Raw genomic sequence first — 19,225 nt, forward strand, 5'->3', positions numbered from 1 at the left:
TGCCACTTTGGAGATCCTTCCACTCAGCTGTCTGTCATCCATGAAACTGACATCTCAATGGTTTTTGATTGGTTGGCAACCTTCAGTCTCGAAAGACTATGGTATAAGCCTACAGCACCCAGTATTCCAAGGTGGTCTCCCATCCAAGTACTAAGCAGGCCTGACCCTGCTTAGCTTCCAAGATCAGACATGTGCAGGGTAACAGTTGCTGCCGGTTTTTGATTATATTTGGTTCTTTAAGCTGGTTGTAAGAGGGGAAGGGGCTTCAGCTCAGAGGTCAGGAAGCTGTTTGAGTTGTGGGCAAGCAAAATGATCAGGAGGCTGGAATAAAGCAAGGTAGCAGCAACATCTGGGGGTTTTGAGTTTAGAAAAAAGGTGGCAAAGGGGAAACAAAACTGAGGCTGAGAAAATGATGGGTGGTGTGAAGAACTTAGAGAGAGGGAAGTTCTCTCTCACCCCTAGAACCAGGGATCCTCTGATGAAATTGATCAGTGGGGTGGTCAGGCTAGAAAAATGGAAGAACTTGGTCACAAAGCAGATAATTAATCTCTGGAATTCACTTCCACAAGACATGGTGCTGGTCACTAACTTCAATCCCTTAAAAGAGGATTTGGCAAATCCAGGATGGAGAAAAAACTCTACCAATGGGCTACTAGTCACAATGTAGCTACTGCATATGCTTCCTCCAGCTTCAGGAGCAGTCCACCTCTGACGACCAGTTGCGAGGAAGCAATAGCAGGAGACTAGTCTGCCTTCACCTCCAGCTTGTGGGTTGTCCAGAGGCCACTGTAGGAAACAGGATGCTGGACTTGATGGGCCTGGGTGTGATCCAGAAGGGATCTTCTTATAACCTTGTGCTTGTGGACTTCTGAAAATTTACCATCATCCAAAAGGAAGTGGTTTTGTTTGTTTGTATTCACTAGCAAATCGACCCTCCGTATGCCTGATCTTGTCTGATCGTGGAAGCTAAGCAGGGTTAGGCCTGGTTAATACTTGGATGGGAGACCACCAAGGAATAGCAGGTGCTATAGGCTTATACCATAGTCTTTCGAGACTGAAGGTTGCCAACCAATTCACTTCCATAAGACCCTGGGGATGACTGCTGGCTTTCAAAAGGCTTTGAGCTCAATACTATGCATGTCTTCTCACAAGTAAGATTCATTGTAGTCAATGGGGTTTACTCCTAGGTAAGTGTGAATAGGATTGGAGCCTTTGACAAATGGAGGCCAGGCCCATCCACAACTATTAGGCAAGATGGCAACATGAAGCTTCCAGCTTCAGAGGCAGTCTACCTCTGGACCTAGTTGCCGGGGGACAAGCCACAGCAAATGACCATTGCTTTCTCATGTTCCCTTTTGTAGGCTTTCCAAAAGCACTTGGGTCTCCACTGTACGAGGCACAGCCATGCAAATCTGGATCCATTTGATACTAATGGTTCCCTCCTCTGAATACAGCACTTTTGCAGACAGACCTGTATGAAAGACACCCCCAAAGGTAGATGTCAACTCTGCTGGTCCGCCATGCAAAATCCACGAGGTCCAACTTTGTTTTCCTAGCTATATGCTAAGCAGCTTCTGTTTCCATCTGCCACCTATCAAACACAGACAGTTGAGTGGCCTGCACATCAATAGCTCCGCCATCATTGTCCCCCAATTCAGCCTCTCCTCTTTACATTAATATTCTTTTCATTTGCCTCAATTTCTGTACCTCTTGGAGTCCAGATGGTCGAGCACACAGGTGAATTTGAAAACCTATCCAGCCAAAGGCAGCTTTTCACAGATCCCCTGGAAACCATCACAAAGGAAGAAGGAGAAAGAAGATGTGAAAATGTTTTTAAAGCCCTTACCTTTGCAAAAGCAACTTGCCGTCCCCTGGTTTCTAAAATGGGCAGCTCAGACAGCCCTGTTAAATCCTTCTCCTTAAGTACGGGCCAGATGAAAGGATTAGGAGCTTTGGATAAGCTCTGCCCGTGTGTTACCAAAGAACCAAGATAGAATTCGGAGAAATGCCAAAGTAATAAACTACAAAGAGGGGTTACTAGTCCTCATGCTTATGCACGAAGCCTGGGCCTGTGGCAAATGTCAAAGAGTCATAAGCCTTCAGAGATTCAGGGCTTCAGTGACAGCGCCTTCTCCATTGTGGCCCCCAGTGTGCGGAACTACCTGCCTCTTGAAGTCCATTTAGCTACCTCGCTGATGACTTTTCCACACACCGTTAAACTGTTTTCTGTCCCTTTAGTTGTTGGAGTTGGTCTGAGTGTCCCCCTTAGCCAAATTTTGGTTGCTGCTTTAGAGTGGTCCTTTTTTTTAAAGTGGATTAATTTTAGGTTGAACATAAGGCTTTTTATGTTTATAATTTTAGGTTGAACATTTAGGTTGGGGGGGAAAGCACCGTAAAAAGTTCCCCATACAGACAAATATACATTTGTACCAATGGTAGGACTAGGAAAGGATCCCTGAGCCTGGAACTCTGAACTGCTGCCGGTCAGTAATGACAACTTTTAGCTAAGCAGACTGATGATCAGACTCGGTTGGCAGCATTTCCATAGACACAAGTGCAGGAGATGTTGGTTTCTTTAGGGCTGTGTGTGTGCCATGGACCTTGGTACTCATGCTTTTGAGTTAATATTAAAGGCGGGACAGGCTGTCTTTTCTCTCCTTCGTTGCAGGTGGGATTGCTAAGATGGCCAGAGTCTCATTCTCCCCCTGTAATTCCGTCTCACTCTGATCAAGCTACATACAATAAGAATGGCAACAACCACTCTCTTCGCATCTTGAAAAACACCAGTGTTCAGCAGAAGCTTCGGTGCAGTGGTGGAGAGTACCTGTTGGGGTAACCTGAGTGGCCTGGTGGCTTAAGTGGCCTGGTGGCCCCCCAGCCTCCAATCCTCCACACTTCCCCATGAGCTTTGTCTCCCTCTTCCTTTTCCAGTTCAGGGAGTGGAGAGAAGCAGTGGATGTGAGAGGATGGATGGAGGCGGGGATTTGAGCTAAGCTGCTCCTTAGGCTACTGCCTCAGTTAGCCTCATGGATGGACCGGATCCATAGGTGGACAGGGGGGGAAGGGGGAAGAGAGAGAGAGATGTTTGGTGACTCTTCTGTGGGTTTTTTTTTGTTCCATTTTTTGGGTTAATTTGATTTTCTTTATTTTGAATTATCTACAGAAAGCTTAATAGTATAAAATTGGTTTTTGTTACAGTCTTCGTGAAGCTTTGCTTTTTAGCACTGGAAAAGCCGGACAAGGATTCTGCAAAAAGAGTGGTTTTGGTGGGCAATCTCAAATCTTTATTTTTGGTCAAGCTAAGAAACTCTGTTGATGTGGCGCCCTCTAGTGCATCAAACATATTCATCACTTTTTGTATCCCCCTCCTTTCATTTGTCTCCTTTTAAAAACTGGGGCTAAGATTATGCAGTGATTCCTGTCCAACCCCTGTTTTAGGTATTAAGTAGGTTTTAAACAAAAGGACAAGAGAGGAAATATTGTCCTACTGTGTTCACCAATGTGATTTTTTTTTTTTAAAGCATGAAATGAGGAACGTGATGGGAAGTTTATGTACAGTGTAGAAAGAGCCACCGGGTAGATGGGACTCGTCAACATGGGAAAGCAGCTCATCTGAGAGAAGGAAAACTCTGATCCCAAACCTCCACTGCCTTGTGGCTACATCCAGTTAAGGAAAAGGCTTCAGGAGTCAACCTCGAGGCAAAATCCAGAGCCGGAGTCCCTGAGGCAGTTCATGGCTGAACACAGTCACACTCTTGCAACTCCTGCGACGCGTATTGGCTTCTGCCTTTCCATTGGACCATTGCAGCAATGTGGAGAGGGGGGATTTGCTGCATGGGTAACAGTCTATCCTCCATATCTACTCTACCCAGGCTTTGCTCACTGGAGAGGACACTCTGTTCCAGAGCCACCGCTCAGAGTGCAAAACCATAGTCTTCCGAGACTGAAGGATGCCAGCCACTAGAGATTCCTGTGCATGTTCTCCTCCCTCTTACAGTGCTAAAACCTGGGGGGATGAACAGTGTTACCCAAGGAAACAGATTAGCAGGAGAGTCAGGAGGGACGAAAGACTGTCCTGTGCAAAAATGAGGACTAGTATTATTATTATTGAGACCTGATGTGGTGTAGTGGCTAAAAGACAATGAGAATGCGTCTTGCCAAATTCCTGAATTGAGCTCTGCCTAAAGAACTTCTGCCCACTTTAAACTAATTAGTTCCCCCAGTTAACCATAGGTAGATCTAGCAGACTGCACAAACTACCCCTGTACCCCAGCACCAGCAGGAAGGAGACTAGTTGAGGGCTGGCTTGCCTGTAAGTCTGCAGGGTCTCTCCTTCAAGCAGCAGTGCTTTTGGGTACACCAGCACCACCTCAGCTCTCCACCACTCGGCAGGCAGTCTCTGTTGGATTAGTCCGTTAGTTTGTCAGTACAGTTAGTTTGTAAGGGGAACCCACACTGAATAACCAGCTACAGTGGGACTGCTTCTGAGTAGAGCTGCCAAGGACCCTCCTTCCTCCTTCTTGCCACTTCTGTCCCCGCTCTCTTGCAGTTTGTCCCACCCCTCCCACCCTGTTTACAGATGGGCAAATACAGTAGGTGACTTTGAACTCTCTCTCTCACTCACTCACACACACACACACACCAGCAGCAGCCCTGTTTTTCTCCATGGTGGGCTTTTTAAAGGAGGTGACTCAACTCAAGTCCTTTAGAGTCATGCAAGGGTAGCGGCTTGGAAAGTGTTCCCATTATGACTCATGGGGGGGTGGAGACTTGTGATTCGACTCAAGTCCCACTGGATTTTCCCATCCCTGGAGCCTACCACAAAGCCCAACCTGGACCGTGAGCCTCCCCGCTCCAAGAGCCCAGTGGACAAGTTGGGTAGGCGAGTGGGGTGGCCAATGGCTCCCTTTCTTTCCTGCCTGGTGGTGGCCAATCAAGATGCAGTCTTCTCAAAGGCTCCGTATTTTTAACACTGACTGGCAGTGTCATTCTAGGATTCCTGACAGGATTCTTTCCCGGGAGATGCTGCCAGGGATTGAAACTGGGACCAAAAAAGGGGGGGCTCTCATGGAGCTATGGCTGCTCCTTCAGTTCTATGAAAAGCACTTTGCCTTCTCCCCATTTATTGTTAAGGACTTGTGCATCTTCACCTATTAAACCTCAGAAGGGGGAAATGTGCAAGAGGGCCTCCCTCCATCATCTCAAGAGGCAGACATATTTGTAGAGGTCCAAACCAGGGGCGGCCCAACCATGAGGCCAACTGAAGCAGTTGCATCAGGTGGCAGATTAGTGAGGGGTGCCCATGCCTATCTTCCTCCTTGCTTTCACTGGTCCATCTTCACTCCCTGGATTGGAGAAGGAAGAGGGGACAGAGAGGAAGAGGAAAGGTGGAGGGGAATGCTAAGCTACAGCAATGGAGAGTGGGGGGATCAGCAGAGCCGGTACATTATCTGGAAAGAGGAGTAGCATTAGGCATGCCGCCTCGGGTGTCAGGAGGTCTTGAGCCAGACCAGGTCCTGATCCACCTGGTGGTGGTTGGCAACCTTCAGTCTGGAAAGACTATGGTATAAGCCAGGGGTGTCTAAACTTTTTGGCAGGAGGGCCACACCATCTCTCTGACACTGTGTCAGGGGCCGGGGAAAAAACAAAATAATTTGCATTTCAAATTTGAATAAATTTACATAAATGAATATATTGGAGATGGAACTTATATGAATGAATGAAGGTCTTGCAATAGCTCAAGGCCTATAAAAGGCCTTGCAGAAAGCAAGGCCGGCCTTTCCTTCACTGCTGCTACTGCATCACAGACGTGAAACAGCAAGTAGTGGAGGGAGCCCTCTTCCCACAGCTCACGCAAGAAGTCAAACACTTGCCCTCATGCTGAGAGCAGTTGCGTCAGGCCAGCATGGGCTATAGCAATTCTCCGGAGGGCCGAAGGCTCATTGGAGACTGGGGGCTCCCCACGGGCCGGATTGGGAGTCCCCAAGGGCCGCAAATGGCCCCCGGGCCGGGGTTTGGGCACCCCTGGTCTAAGCCTACAGCACCCGGTATTCCCAGGCGGTCTCCCATCCAAGTACTAACCAGGCCTGACCCTGCTTAGCTTCCGAGATCATGGTCTAAGCCTACAGCACCCGGTATTCCCAGGCGGTCTCCCATCCAAGTACTAACCAGGCCTGACCCTGCTTAGCTTCCGAGATCATGGTATAAGCCTACAGCACCCAGTATTCCCGGGCGGTCTCCCATCCAAGTACTAACCAGGCCTGACCCTGCTTAGCTTCCGAGATCAGACGAGATCGGGCATGTGCAAGGTATTTGCTTGTATATCCTGCCTGGAGCTCTCAAGCGGGAAAGACCTCTGCACTTCGTGGCCTTAGGCAAGACCCTCCCACCACTCCCCCTCAGTCTTCCTGTTCTGCACTATGGGGCTAATAATTTACTAGGCTTACATTAAGCTAGAGCTCAGAAAATGCTTTGCACACTCAACCCCCCCCCCCAAAGCTATTATTAGCTGTGAATTCCAGGTGATGGGAGACCATAGTGTTTTGTAGTCAAACATCAGGGGTTAGAAGATCATATGGCTTACCTGGACCAGAAGGCATTTCATTGGCTTTCCCACAGATGGGGCCTCCCCCCTTTTGTTCACACTCATTGCAGTGCCCTGTGTGGGCAGCAGGTGGCATAGAGAGCTGACTGTTGCCAAGACAAAGACTGACACCCATTCTGCAGCCTTGCTATTTACAGCTCCTCTCGCCCACTGATGATTAAAAGAGCCTATTCTGGAGTGGCTTACCTCCATTGGATAACGTTAAAAAAAAAAAGACTTTAATTTTGTCTTCATTCCGTTGTAAGCTACACAATGCAGTCCCTCCTGGACAGCTGCCTTCTGCTGAGTCAGACCATTGGTCCATTTCGCTCCTGATTGTTGGACACTGACCGGCAGCATCTCTCCCGGGATTCGACAAGGAGGCCCTACTTGGGGCTGGGACTGAACCTCTGCAGCCTTCTGCCTACGAAGTAGACACTCCACATTGGGGTGATGGCTCCTTACCAAATATTGCCCAGAGATGAAGCTCACTTTCCTAGCTCAAGAGACAGAATGTTTCTACAAAGCTGCTTCTTGCTGAGTTTTACCTTGGTCCTAGCTCAGTACTATCAGACACAGACTGGCAGAATAGTTGTAGGCAGAGACCTTACTCAGCACTACTAGAGATGTTGCCAGAGATCGACCCCTGGGGCAATGGTGTAACTAGGAGGTGGGGAGGGTTCAGACTGCATTTTTGAATAACACCACCATGTTATATATCATTCAGTGGGCAATTTTGAGAAATTATCGTCCACCTTTCCCATGTCAAAGCAAATGCCCAAGGCGTCTTTCCAATTTCTTGCAGAATGCAATGAAACCAACCCCACCAAAATATCTGTATTCTGTCAAAAGTTAGAGCCAAATCATTTGAAAAGGAAACGCAACTGCCTTATGTCACACAAAGTGGATTTTCTGAACTTAAAACTGACCAATAAGACTGATTATTCCAAGAGCCTGTGAGGTGTTGTTACGACACACAGCAGGGAACCAACAAGGTGTAGGTTCTCATTTCCATGCATCAGAGCTAATACTAGCACTCGTGTTCAGTTGTGTGAGTGTCGTCACGTTGGCCACTGCTTTTTTGTTGGCTACTGATTGGTTGGGTGACCTGTACTATTATCTAATAAAATAAAGTTAATGGGGTTACACCAATCCTAGGGGGTCCACTGCATGTAGGCTGTGCTCACAATATCATAATTTCTTCTGTATGGTCTGGAATGGAAGGAGGCTGACACAATGAGCTCTCGCACCAAGTCACACAAACCCTAGCGCCATCTCTGCCCTGAGGACTCCTGCATAAGAGCCCGAGGCTCTAACCACTGAATGACGCCCCCTCAGGGCAAGAATAAGCCTGAATGCACATGTTCACATTGGCAATTCTCTTGCTTCATGAACATTCGAAGCTGTTTCCTAGGGAGTCAAGCCATTAATCTGTCTAGCTTAGTATTGTGCACCCCAACTGGAAGCAGCTCCCCAGGGGTTCAGGCAGGGTTCCTCCCACTACCTAGGAATGACAAGAGTTGAATCCAAGAGACTCTGCCTGCAACTTTACCACTGAGCTCCGGGCCCCCAAGTATGGGATAGAATTTAGAATATATTAACAAACATAAAGGAAAAAAATCCTTGATGTTAACTACAGTCTGGGAACATTAAATGTACAAAACATTTTCAGGGTCAGGTATAACTTGGCTCTTCATGGAAGCCTCTTGGGGCAGAGACCTGCATTTTTTTAGAAAAGTCACTTTTCTAAAGCACAGGGAGCATGGATGTCAAGGAGCCTCAGTTTTCCAAACCTGAGAGGTTTGCCCAAGTGAAGGATGCAAAAGTGAGACAATAGAGTTTGGGTGTGTCATTGCCAGAAGTGTTTTGCCCTTCAATTCCTCCCGGTTGACGCTGCTGCCCATTCAGGCACAAAAGATGCCCTAAATAATGCATTGAGACCAGCTGGTGGGGAGGCTGTTGATGGCCATTTCTTCCAACAGAGCTGAAAACCTCCGGCTCGCGCTCGGCGATGGCCGGGTAATGTTCTCAAGGGGCAATGTTTGACAGCTCCCATATCCTTCACTCCGACTTCAATGGAGCAGGCCCAGCTATGGTTTCATCACATCCTTCCTCTCCTGTCTCAGCTTTTGCTTTCTGTGGCTTTGCTATAAAACCAGTGGTGGTGGTGCATTTTCCAACATGGAGTGGCCATGTTTTTTTCCTGGCCCAGAGCCAGGAACCAGAGAGGGTCAAATCAGATGTGAATTTGAACGCCTCTCTACTCGGAGAGGTCTGCTGGAATGAATAACCTACTTGGCTTCAGGGACCGCACAGAACCGCTCGCCCAGAGGCAGCAGAAGACAGGCTCAGGGAGAGGGGTCTCCTTGCTCAGCTCACAACCATTACCGCACCCTGCCATGCTGGGTGGAGAGGACAGCACCCTCAGTGTTGGGCCACTGGAGGGCCACAGGGAGAAGAGCCCTAGTGGACCAAGCCCCAAACGGATCTAGTCCAGCATCCTTTTCTCTTAGTGACCCAGCAACTATCTTGGGGAAGTCCACAAGCATGAGGTGACGGCAGAGCCCTCTCCCACCATAGCTCCCCTGCAACTGGCATTCACACTCCCCCACCCACCCACCCACCCAGAGTTAGCACATAGGTGACTAGTAGCCCTTGCTAGACTGGTCCTCCATGAAGTTGTCTAATTCGCTTTTAAAGCTAGCTGCGATCACTACATCATGTGGCAGGGAGTGCCACAGACCGACTGCGTTGCCCATCGCACATCCTGAATCTTCCACCACTCTCTTTAATGGGGTGAGCCCCCGGTTCTAGTACTGAGAGGGAAACAACCCCTCTATCTGCTGCCTCCCAAGTCTTGCCTAATTTGATTTTCTGAGAGCCGGTGCTTGGTTGGAGAGTCAGCAGGCGTCCTGGTGTTGAATCTAGTAGGAGAAAAATCCTGCATCTCACAAAAGGAAAAAGGCAAGGCAGGGAAGCAAATGCACACTCAGCATTGCTGATCTTTAAAGGCGGATCAGCAGAGTTATATATGGCTCCGTCCCTCTGTCCATTGATATTTAGAAAGCTGCTTTCCATGAGGGCCGTTGCTCATAGAGAGACCGCCTTGAAACCAACCTGAAAGCCTGGAGCAGCGCTGCTGAGTTAGCTGGGCTCAGGCCACAGTGTTCCGTTTCAAGGTGCGGTGAAAGTTTTTGTCTTCAAGGCTTTTGTGAAAGAGGCGTGCTTGGAACCAGAAAGCATTTGGAAGACGCCTGCACGATGCACCACTAGCATTCCAAAAGAATCCCACCTCTGGAACTCACCGTGTTCCACATTTGTCATCATTACAGCTACAACATGGCTTTTCATTTGTTTGGGGCCTTTATGCCCCTCCCTTTTGAATGTTATTTTTCTCCTTTCCTCCCAGAAAAATCAATCATTCTGGAAACCAATTAAGGCCCAGCAGTGAACACCAAGACAATTTTGGAATAAGAAAATACATAATTCTGCACTCCAAATGGATGACTCACGCTGGCCAAGTGCCAGCCCCAAATAGGCTCTCCAGGCGGTGAATTCTTCACCTTCGCTTATGTTTGGCTGTGGCTAAATTGGAGGCTTTAAATGTGCGGGAAGGACTTGATCCCACTGCCCACAAAAACCCAAGAAGGCCCAGGATGCATTATTCGTAAAGGTGTTTGTTTCCCATAAGCTGAAATCCTATCCACACTTACCTGGGAGTAAAGCCTACTGACTATAATGGCACAAACTTCTGAGTAAATATGCATAGAATTGAGCTTAGTCTTACTCAGGGATGCCCAAACCCTGGCCCTGGGGCCACTTGCAGCCCTCAAGGCCTCTCTATGCGGCCCTCAGGGAGCCCCTAGTCTCCAATGATCCTGCACTGGCCTGCTGCAACTGCTCTCAGCGTGAGGGCAACTGTTTGGCCTCTCCAGTGAGCTGTGGGATGAGGGCTCCCTCCACTGCTTGCTGTTTCATGTCTGTGATGCAGTAGCAGCAGCAAAGGAAAGGCCAGCCTTGCTTTGTGCAAGGCCTTTTATAGGCCTTGAGCTATTGCAAGACCTTCATTCATTCATATAAGTTCACCTTTAATATAATCATTTATGTAAATTTATTCAAATTTGAAATGTAAATTAATTCAGCCCTCCTGCCAAAAACTTTGGACACCCCTGCCATAGATCACACTTGGATGTTGCAAAGCCTAAAGGAAGGGAGGACCCATGGGTAAAAGGAAAAGGGAGGAAGCACCCTAAAACTCAAGTGAGGGAGGTCCATAGGGGTGGCTTTTTTCCTTAATTCATAAGCTGCTTGCTTTAGCTGAGTGCAGCTTGGCACAGGAGACCCTCGAAGGTGATCATGGGGTGTGTGGGGGGGGGGGGAGAGCTGGAATTGGAGAACAAAGCATGTGCTTGATGCAATGGATCTGTACATGGCCCCACTTGCATGGTGGGCTCAGCCTCCCCCATGCTTGCCAGTACTGATGCCCTCACACCTGTAGGTGCTAGAAGAAGTGAATGTGTCTTAGAAGAGCAGGATGTTATATACCACTCCTGTGCCAGGAAGGGAAACGGTACACTGTTATACAGAGAAGAGCACTCGTAGCTCACTGCTTAGTGCACCCGCTTCCCATGTAGAAGGGCCTGCCTGAATTCAATCCCTGGAAGCATCTTTGGATAGCCCTGTCTGAAACGCCTGGTGTCCGCTGAGAGATGGTGACTGGCCTGGAGAGTTACCCTGTGACTCTTGCGCAAGCAGAAATTCTAGATGTTGCCTCTAACCACTACACCAGGGGGGTCCAAACATTTGTGCAGGAGGGCCACATCATCTCTCTGACACTGTGTCAGGGGCCAGGGAAAAAATAAAATTAATTTGCATTAAAATTTGAATAAATTTACATAAATGAATATTGGAGCTAGAACTTATATGAACGAATGAAGGTCTTGCAGTAGCTCAAGGCCTATAAAAGGCCTTGCAGTAAGCAAGGCCAGCCTTTCCTTTGCTGCCACTGCTGCATCACAGATGTGAAACAGCAAGTAGTGGAGGGAGCCCTCGTCCCACAGCTCAGGCAAGAGTCGAACAGTTGTCCTTATACTGAGAGCAGTTGAATTGGGCCAGCACAGGCTCCAGCAAGTCTCTGGAGAGCCAGAGACTCATTGGAGACTGGGGGCTCCCTGAGGGTCTGATTGGGAGCCCCCGAGGGCCACAAGTGGCCCCCGGGCCAGGGTTTGAGCACCCCTGATCTATGGCATCCCACTGTGTTAAAAACAAAACGCGGGTACATTTTCTCAAGGCGCAGAGCATTAATAACCTGCAGCTCTGCTTTCTTCTGCTCTGAGCACGCGGTTGTTTTATGCTGTACTGTCAAATTTAAACCCATGCCTTTTCTCCCCCCTATTTTTAAAGGCAGTTTCATCCCCTCAAAGGTGGAGGAGTTGTAGGTTTGGCTGACGTCCTCCTCGCACCCACAATTAGTTGAATTTCAGGATTTACTAGTGAAAGGACTGTGGGTTTGATCAAATTGCCCTGTGTGGGGCAAAAACAAAAATGTTTCTCCTACCCCACAGCCTATAAGCTGCTTTTTGCACCTGGAGCCGATCAAATGGGTGAACTGCAGTGGTTATACATCGGCGAAAGACAGGTTGGGTACCCAAGCAGATTGCAATCTACTGACAGAGCCCTAGGTCAGTGTTTCTCACCATTTGTCCCCCACTGCACCACTTCACATGGTTTGCCTATAGGAAGTACCACCGGAAGTAACCAGCAGTTAATATCATTGCCAATTACTTCCAGATTGGGAGGCCAGACACAGCACTGATAAGAGGCTAAGCAAGGACAGGCCTTTTTCAAGCGCATGAAAAATGCACGCTAGAGCTCTGGCCTCTGCATCTCTGGTCTCACTGCCAGGTGGACAGGGTCTGGACGTCCCATGAGTACTGCCGGACACCACCTCATGTGCCACCAGAGGCACTCGTACCATTGGTTGAGAAGCCCTGCCCTAGATGATTTGCAAGAGTGATGTTCAGACTTTGAACAGTTGGTTAGCAAGGAAAAAAATTAACTGCCATCCTTGCCCCAGCAAATTTCTCCAGTCATTTTTTTTGAACTAGTACTCTGCAGAACTGCTAAGGGGAGAGGAAATCAGCCACCAGCTGTAAAGGCTCACATGCCCGATCTCGTCTGATCTTGGAAGCTAAGCAGGGTCAGGCCTGGTTAGGATTGGATGGGAGACCGCCTGGGAATACCGGGTGCTGTAGGCTTATACCATGATCTTGGAAGCTAAGCAGAGTCAGGCCTGGTTAGTACTTGGATGGGAGACTTCCTGGGAATCCCGGGTGCTGTAGGCTTATACCATGATCTCGGAAGCTAACCAGGGTCACGCCTGGTTAGTACTTGGATGGGAGACTTCCTGGGAATCCCGGGTGCTGTAGGCTTATACCATGATCTCGGAAGCTAAGCAGGCTCAGGCCTGGTCAGTACTTGGATGGGAGACCGCCTGGGAATACTGTGCGCTGTAGGCTTATACCATGATCTCGGAAGCTAACCAGGGTCAGGCCTGGTTAGTACTTGGATGGGAGACTCCCTGGGAATCCCGGGTGCTGTAGGCTTATACCTTGATCTCGGAAGCTAAGCAGGGTCAGGCCTGGTTAGTACTTGGATGGGAGACTCCCTGGGAATCCCGGGTGCTGTAGGCTTATACCATAGTCTTTCCAGGCTGAAGGTTGCCAACCACTTTGTAAAGGCTCCTATTTAAAGCTCCATTTTTATCAACCACAAGTGGAACAAATTTTGTCATTTTTAATGGCTCCTTCTTTGTTGGGCATTACAAGTGGTGCCAAATATCCTCCAAAGGATTCCTAGCACCAACAGCAAACTAATACTCAAGGTGGTGGTGGGGGGAGAGCACTGGCACTTAAACTAGTATAGAACTGATAAAACTGGGGAGTGATATTCCCATTATTTAGCAAGGGGAAAGTAACTGTTCCTCTGCACCCCAGCATAGTGTCTTTTTCTAATGGCTGTTTGCTGCTGGTTTCTTCTGCATCTTTTTTAGACTGTAAGACCTTTTGGGGACAGGGAACCACTGTTTAATTTTCTCTGCAAACAGCTTTGCGAACTTTTTTTTTGGTTGAAAAGCAGAATATAAAATATTTGAAATAATAAAAAGTTCAGAGCCAATGGCCAGCTTTGGGCCAGAAAGATCACAATTCAAATCTCCATTTACGTATGAAGCTTAGTGGCTGATTTTGCACTGGGCAGTTTCTCAGCCTGACTCTCCACTTATAAAAAAAACAGTTGGGATGCCATCGGTGCAACCCACCTAAAGGCAGCCTACATAGGCTCTAGCAGAATGCAGACATACTAGAGGGCTCAGGCAGCCTTGCTCCAAGACCACACCCAATAGACTTCATGTGGCTGGTGGCGCCCCCCCCCCACATATGTAGGATTTGTGGACCGCATGTGGAGCATAGCACAGAGAAAGCAGCCAAAGACAAGATGCTGTTAGATAGCATGGTGTGAGATCTGCCAATCATGGCAAGCTTGAGCTACCATTCCTCCTCCTCTGCCAGGAAGGAGGAGAAACGTGCATTGTCTGGACATCTGTTTCCAGGGAGGGCGGTCTTTCTCCTTCCATCGATTAAACAAAAAGCAATATCAAAACTGGAAACAGCAGGACTGTTCTGTGTGCACTTCAAACTCATATGCTGCAGCTGTTGGGACACTTTGCTGCTTAATATCCCTCTCAACACACACACACACACACACACACACACACACACACACACACACAGAGTCAATGACCTCCCCAGAACCACAGACTGCCTGTGTACCCAGCATTGGAAAAGATCCTTTAAACATGAATTTGTTGCCGGTTAAAACACATTTAATCACTTGTTTGCAAACCCACCATGCGTAATAAAAAAGATTAGTAAGAGTAATCATGAGTACAAGATCAGGGAGATACGGGTAGCTGGTACAGATACCTTCATAAAACTGGCATTGGAAGGCCACTCCAAGAAGCATGATTCAACTGCAAAGAGAGGTACCTTAAGAGACAACAGGCTGGATGATTTCTGCAAATAAACCAGGCCATGTGCTTAGCCCCCACTTCCTAATCAAGACAGTGGGATCAAGGGGAAAATTTCATCCCAATTCCAGAGATCCCTCCCTCCTGTTCCTTCTGAGAATGCAAGTTTTCTTTTAAACATGTTTAGGGAGACACAACGGGAAAAGACTGTCCTAGCAAGAGGAAATAGCCTGGCTGGTGTTTTCTTTTTTAATGGGGCAATCATCACACAAGGGAAATAAACCATACAAGAGCAAAACACAGGCTAGTTGGAAGCATTTATGTTTTTCAAAGGCACAAAATTAAAATTCTGATGGAAGAGCCTTTTGAAAAACCAGTCTGAGGTTCCTTGGGGGCCTCCATGCAAGACAAAGAGTCAGAATGGGCTGGCAGAATGGGCAGCAAAATGGCAGATGCGCTTCAATGTCAGTAAGTGTAAAGTCATGCACATTGGGGCAAAAAATCAAAACTTCACATATAGGCTGATGGGTTCTGAGCTGTCTGTGACAGATCAGGAGAGAGATCTTGGGGTGGTGGTGGACAGGTCGATGAAAGTGTTGACCCAATGTGCGGCGGCAGTGAAGAAGGCCAATTCTATGCTTGGGATCATTAGGAAGGGTATTGAGAACAAAACGGCTAGTATTATAATGCCGTTGTACAAATCTATGGTAAGGCCACACCTGGAGTATTGTGTCCAGTTCTGGACGCCGCATCTCAAAAAAAAGACATAGTGGAAATGAAAAAGGTGCAAAAGAGAGCGACTAAGATGATTTTGGGGCTGGGGCACCTTCCTTATGAGGAAAGGCTACGGTGTTTGGGCCTCTTCAGCCTAGAAAAGAGACACCTGAGGGGGGACATGATTGAGACATACAAAATTATGCAGGGGATGGACAGAGTGGATAGGGAGATGCTCTTTACACTCTCACATAATACCAGAACCAGGGGACATCCACTAAAATTTGAGTGTTGGGCGGGTTAGGACAGATAAAAGAAAATATTTCTTTACTCAGCGTGTGGTTGGACTGTGGAACTCCTTGCCACAGGATGTGGTGCTGGCGTCTGGCCTGGACGCCTTTAAAAGGGGATTGGACAAGTTTCTGGAGGAAAAATCCATTATGGGGTACAAGCCATGATGTGTATGCGCAACCTCCGGATTTTAGAAATGGGTTGTCAGAATGCCAGATGCAAGGGAGGGCACCAGGATGAGGTCTCTTGTTATCTGGTGTGCTCCCTGGGGCATTTGGTGGGCCGCTGTGAGATACAGGAAGCTGGACTAGATAGGCCTATGGCCTGATCCAGTGGGGCAGTTCTTATGTTCTTATGTAGTCAAACAGTAAAAAAATTAAAAATAAAAACAGTAAAAAATTAAAAGAAAAAATTGTACATAGGCAACCCAAAGAACCACTTCAAAGAGGTGTGTGTGTACTGGAACCCATGGCAAGTTAAGGTGCATATATCAGTAGTCCAGCAAGGTCCTATCTTGAAAATGTTACACTGAGGGGATTTCACTTCAGCTATTCATCTCAGGGGTGCTTTTCTACCTCAATTAAATGAAGTGGGGGAGGGGGTTAAGGAAAAAAGCCATCCTCTTCAGGCAAATATACTTTTTTAACAGAGAAGGGATTGGAAAGTTCTCAAATCCAACCCAAGCGCACCAAACACCAACTCCCCTTCAGAGTGATTGGTTCATTTCAGCTACCTATTCCATTCCTCCCAGCCCCTCCAAGTGTAGAGGTGGCAGAAGGAACATACTCCAAGGGCAGTACAAAAAAGAGAGGAATGGGTTAACGTGCAGGCTTCAAGACAAAAAGTCTTGGTACTCACTGGTGATCACTGCCCGCCTGCCCCGCCATCCCAGAATTTTCTCCCCAATTGCAGGCATCAGACACACTGTGACACAGAAACAGCATAGACATCGCATGTGCTTCAGAACTTCACAATCCCAGCTCCAACTCAGGAAGGAAAAAGAGCAGTCACAGCCAACTCATGTCAAACTGCTTTATTACATCTTAAATAACAGTACATTTTAATATAGTATCTATCTTGCATCCAGCTTTCTTGAAGTACACTGACTTTTGAAATTAAATACAAAAAAGGTGAAAGATACAAGGGTGTGGAAAAAGCTCTACGGAGGGTCATCTCATGAGAGGGTGGCAGGAGGGGAAGGGACGTGGGTTTGTTTTGTTAAAACTTTTTTTTTTTTTGAAATGCCAAACCCAGGCCTAAAAATGCACGGTTACAGCACATTTTGTACAGAATAAAGGGGGGTAAAAGAAGAAACCAAAAACCAGAATGGGTAAGAGAGCCATTGGTTGCAGCAAAGGGGGGGGGGGATTCTGATAGAGAGAGAAAGCAAAGAGGGAGAAAAGGTTGTTGAAATGGTTTTGCTACCCAAATGCTGTTTAAATTTCTTTTCTTTTTTTTCAAGAACTAAGCCAGGCTTGGCAGATGAGAATGGAGCCTGATCTGGAAGAAAGGCTCTAACTAGAGCCAACTGGCCACTAGGAATTTAAAATCCATAAAATGAGAATGGCCTGTGATTCCCCTCCCTTCCCCACCCCAGAATCAAATTTTCTGTGATTATTTTTTTTTAACAGGCAGTTGTGTGAGTGTTTTGTCCCACGCACACACACACCCCGCCCCCGAAAAATGGAGATTCATCAGGCTACTCCAGGCCGTGCATAGCTTGGTACATTTAATTTTGTGTCGGTTTTTATGCACAGAGTAGCAACAGTAAATGGAGAGTTTGGCGCGACAGCTACAGCTTTTTGTTTTGAAAAAGAACAAGTTACCCCGTGAAAGAAAACACACAGAAGGACGTGTTAGTCTCATACATACTTAGAGCATTTCTACAGCATGCGATTCTAAAGAGTAATCCAACCCAAAATGGCAAACCGAAACAATTTTTCTTTCCATTGTTCTCATTTTAACTTAGAAAGTTTTTAAGATCATTATTTTCAAAAACATTAATTTATACATTGTTTCATACACAAAGAATTGATGGAATAGCCAAGCGCTGAACAGGTTTCTTTAAAAAAAACAAAACAAAAACAAAACCCTGGAAAAACCCAACCCCACAGAATCTGGTTTGTTTGTTGAGATTATGGGGTAGTGTTACAGTATAAACTGCCCTCCAATTGGGCGTTAAACCCAAACTATGCAAAAGATAGGAGGAGGAGGAGGAAATGCGAGTGGGGTCACCCACAGAAGGTGAATTTTTTCCTTTCAACAAACATTCATTACCATGTACAGCGTGTGCTTGGTTATCTTACTTCTAAACATTATCCTATATATGCAATATTTGTGCAACGATTTGTGACACTGAGACAGAAATAAAAATAAGAATTCAGGGACTAAATTTACAGCATTAACAATCCCAGAAGCAACTGGGTTTCAACTCCCTTCTCTGCTCAATATTTTGACCGTAAAAGCAAATTGCATTTAAAAAAAAAAAAAAAAAGAGAAAGAAAAAAGGAAGTATGGACAAGAAGTAAGATATCAATCTTGCTACAAACACGACTTCAAAATTTGAAAGTGAGATTAAAACAAGGCCCTTCCCGCCCACCCCCAACTCAAAAGTCAGTCAAACCAGATCAATGGTTCATAATCTTTAAACTACAGTGAGAGTTAAAAGTTGTCTGCTTCACAATGTTTTTTTTTTCTTTTTTATCTGGACATGCTTACACAAGTGTGGTTTTTTTTGTTTTCTCTTTAGTTTTCTAGACGAAAAGTGGTCCCAAAAGGAATGCACAATTTTTAAACTTCTTTTTCTATTTGCACGTAACCACAGAAATTCTTCTTTTACACATTTAATTGTGCTCTTCGTTTTCAGCAACAGGAGACGGGAAAGATCTTGCCCTTTGGTGGCTGGGTAGGATAGGGGGTGGGGGTTCAAGTTAGTATGGTTGGATTGGATACATTTTAAATTTTCAACCGTTGGAAAAATCTTCCAGTCAGTGCGGAGTCCACTGCTATTCTGATACACACATACACAACACACACATATGAGAAGTTTTGTTAAGCCTTAATAAAACCAGAAAATTATTACCATCATCTAAAATTAAACCAGTAAATGCCCTCTTCCTCCCACATTCATTGTAATGCTAGTCTATAAAAAGACAAGAAAATAATCTGTCTTGGATCTTGATGTTTCCCCAGATAAACATACTAACCTGCACACAATAATATAATGCAACTTGGAAAGCTCTCAAGTCATCAACACAAAATCAACACCACAACATGCAGGAGAGGAAAGCATCATGTGGAATAGCCCTGAAATTAAACCCTGCACCAGTTGGTGTTTTGTGAGAAGGAGAAAAAGTCAGCTCATGGGAAACCGCTTTGTACGTTCACAGAAGTACCCAATGGTGCAAATCCAGACAGAAGGACCAGCTATAAGTCACTGCCTCCCAGACCCAAGGAAAGGGCTCTTTTCCTCCCTGGCTAGGATGTGGGCTTCAGATGTGGATATACAGTCAGCCAAGATTACGGCAGGAAACAAGTGATGCAAACTGGCAACACTCAAGGTAGGAGGCAGAGCAAAATAATCATGACTCAAACACTACTTTGTGTTCTGA

General features: G+C 46.7%; 1 protein-coding gene and 1 pseudogene across 4 annotated transcripts in view; both read right to left on the minus strand.

Moving 5' to 3' along the window:
- Positions 1-6,206: 6,206 nt before the first annotated feature.
- LOC136660860 (5S ribosomal RNA) lies at positions 6,207-6,324 on the minus strand (annotated as a pseudogene).
- Positions 6,325-16,632: 10,308 nt separating this feature from the next.
- The window catches only part of GNB1 (G protein subunit beta 1), an 81,737-nt gene continuing 79,144 nt past the window's right edge, over positions 16,633-19,225 (minus strand). For 2 of the 4 annotated variants that reach the window (XM_066636824.1, XM_066636826.1), the window contains exon 11: positions 16,633-18,619. The gene's annotated coding sequence lies outside the window, so the exon portion shown is untranslated. Of the gene's footprint in view, positions 18,625-19,225 lie in introns of all 4 variants that reach the window. The other 2 variants (XM_066636823.1, XM_066636825.1) reach the window with 1 other exon arrangement.

Source organism: Tiliqua scincoides, chromosome 9 (assembly GCF_035046505.1).
Source record: "Tiliqua scincoides isolate rTilSci1 chromosome 9, rTilSci1.hap2, whole genome shotgun sequence".
NCBI classification, from domain to species: Eukaryota; Metazoa; Chordata; class Lepidosauria; order Squamata; family Scincidae; genus Tiliqua; species Tiliqua scincoides.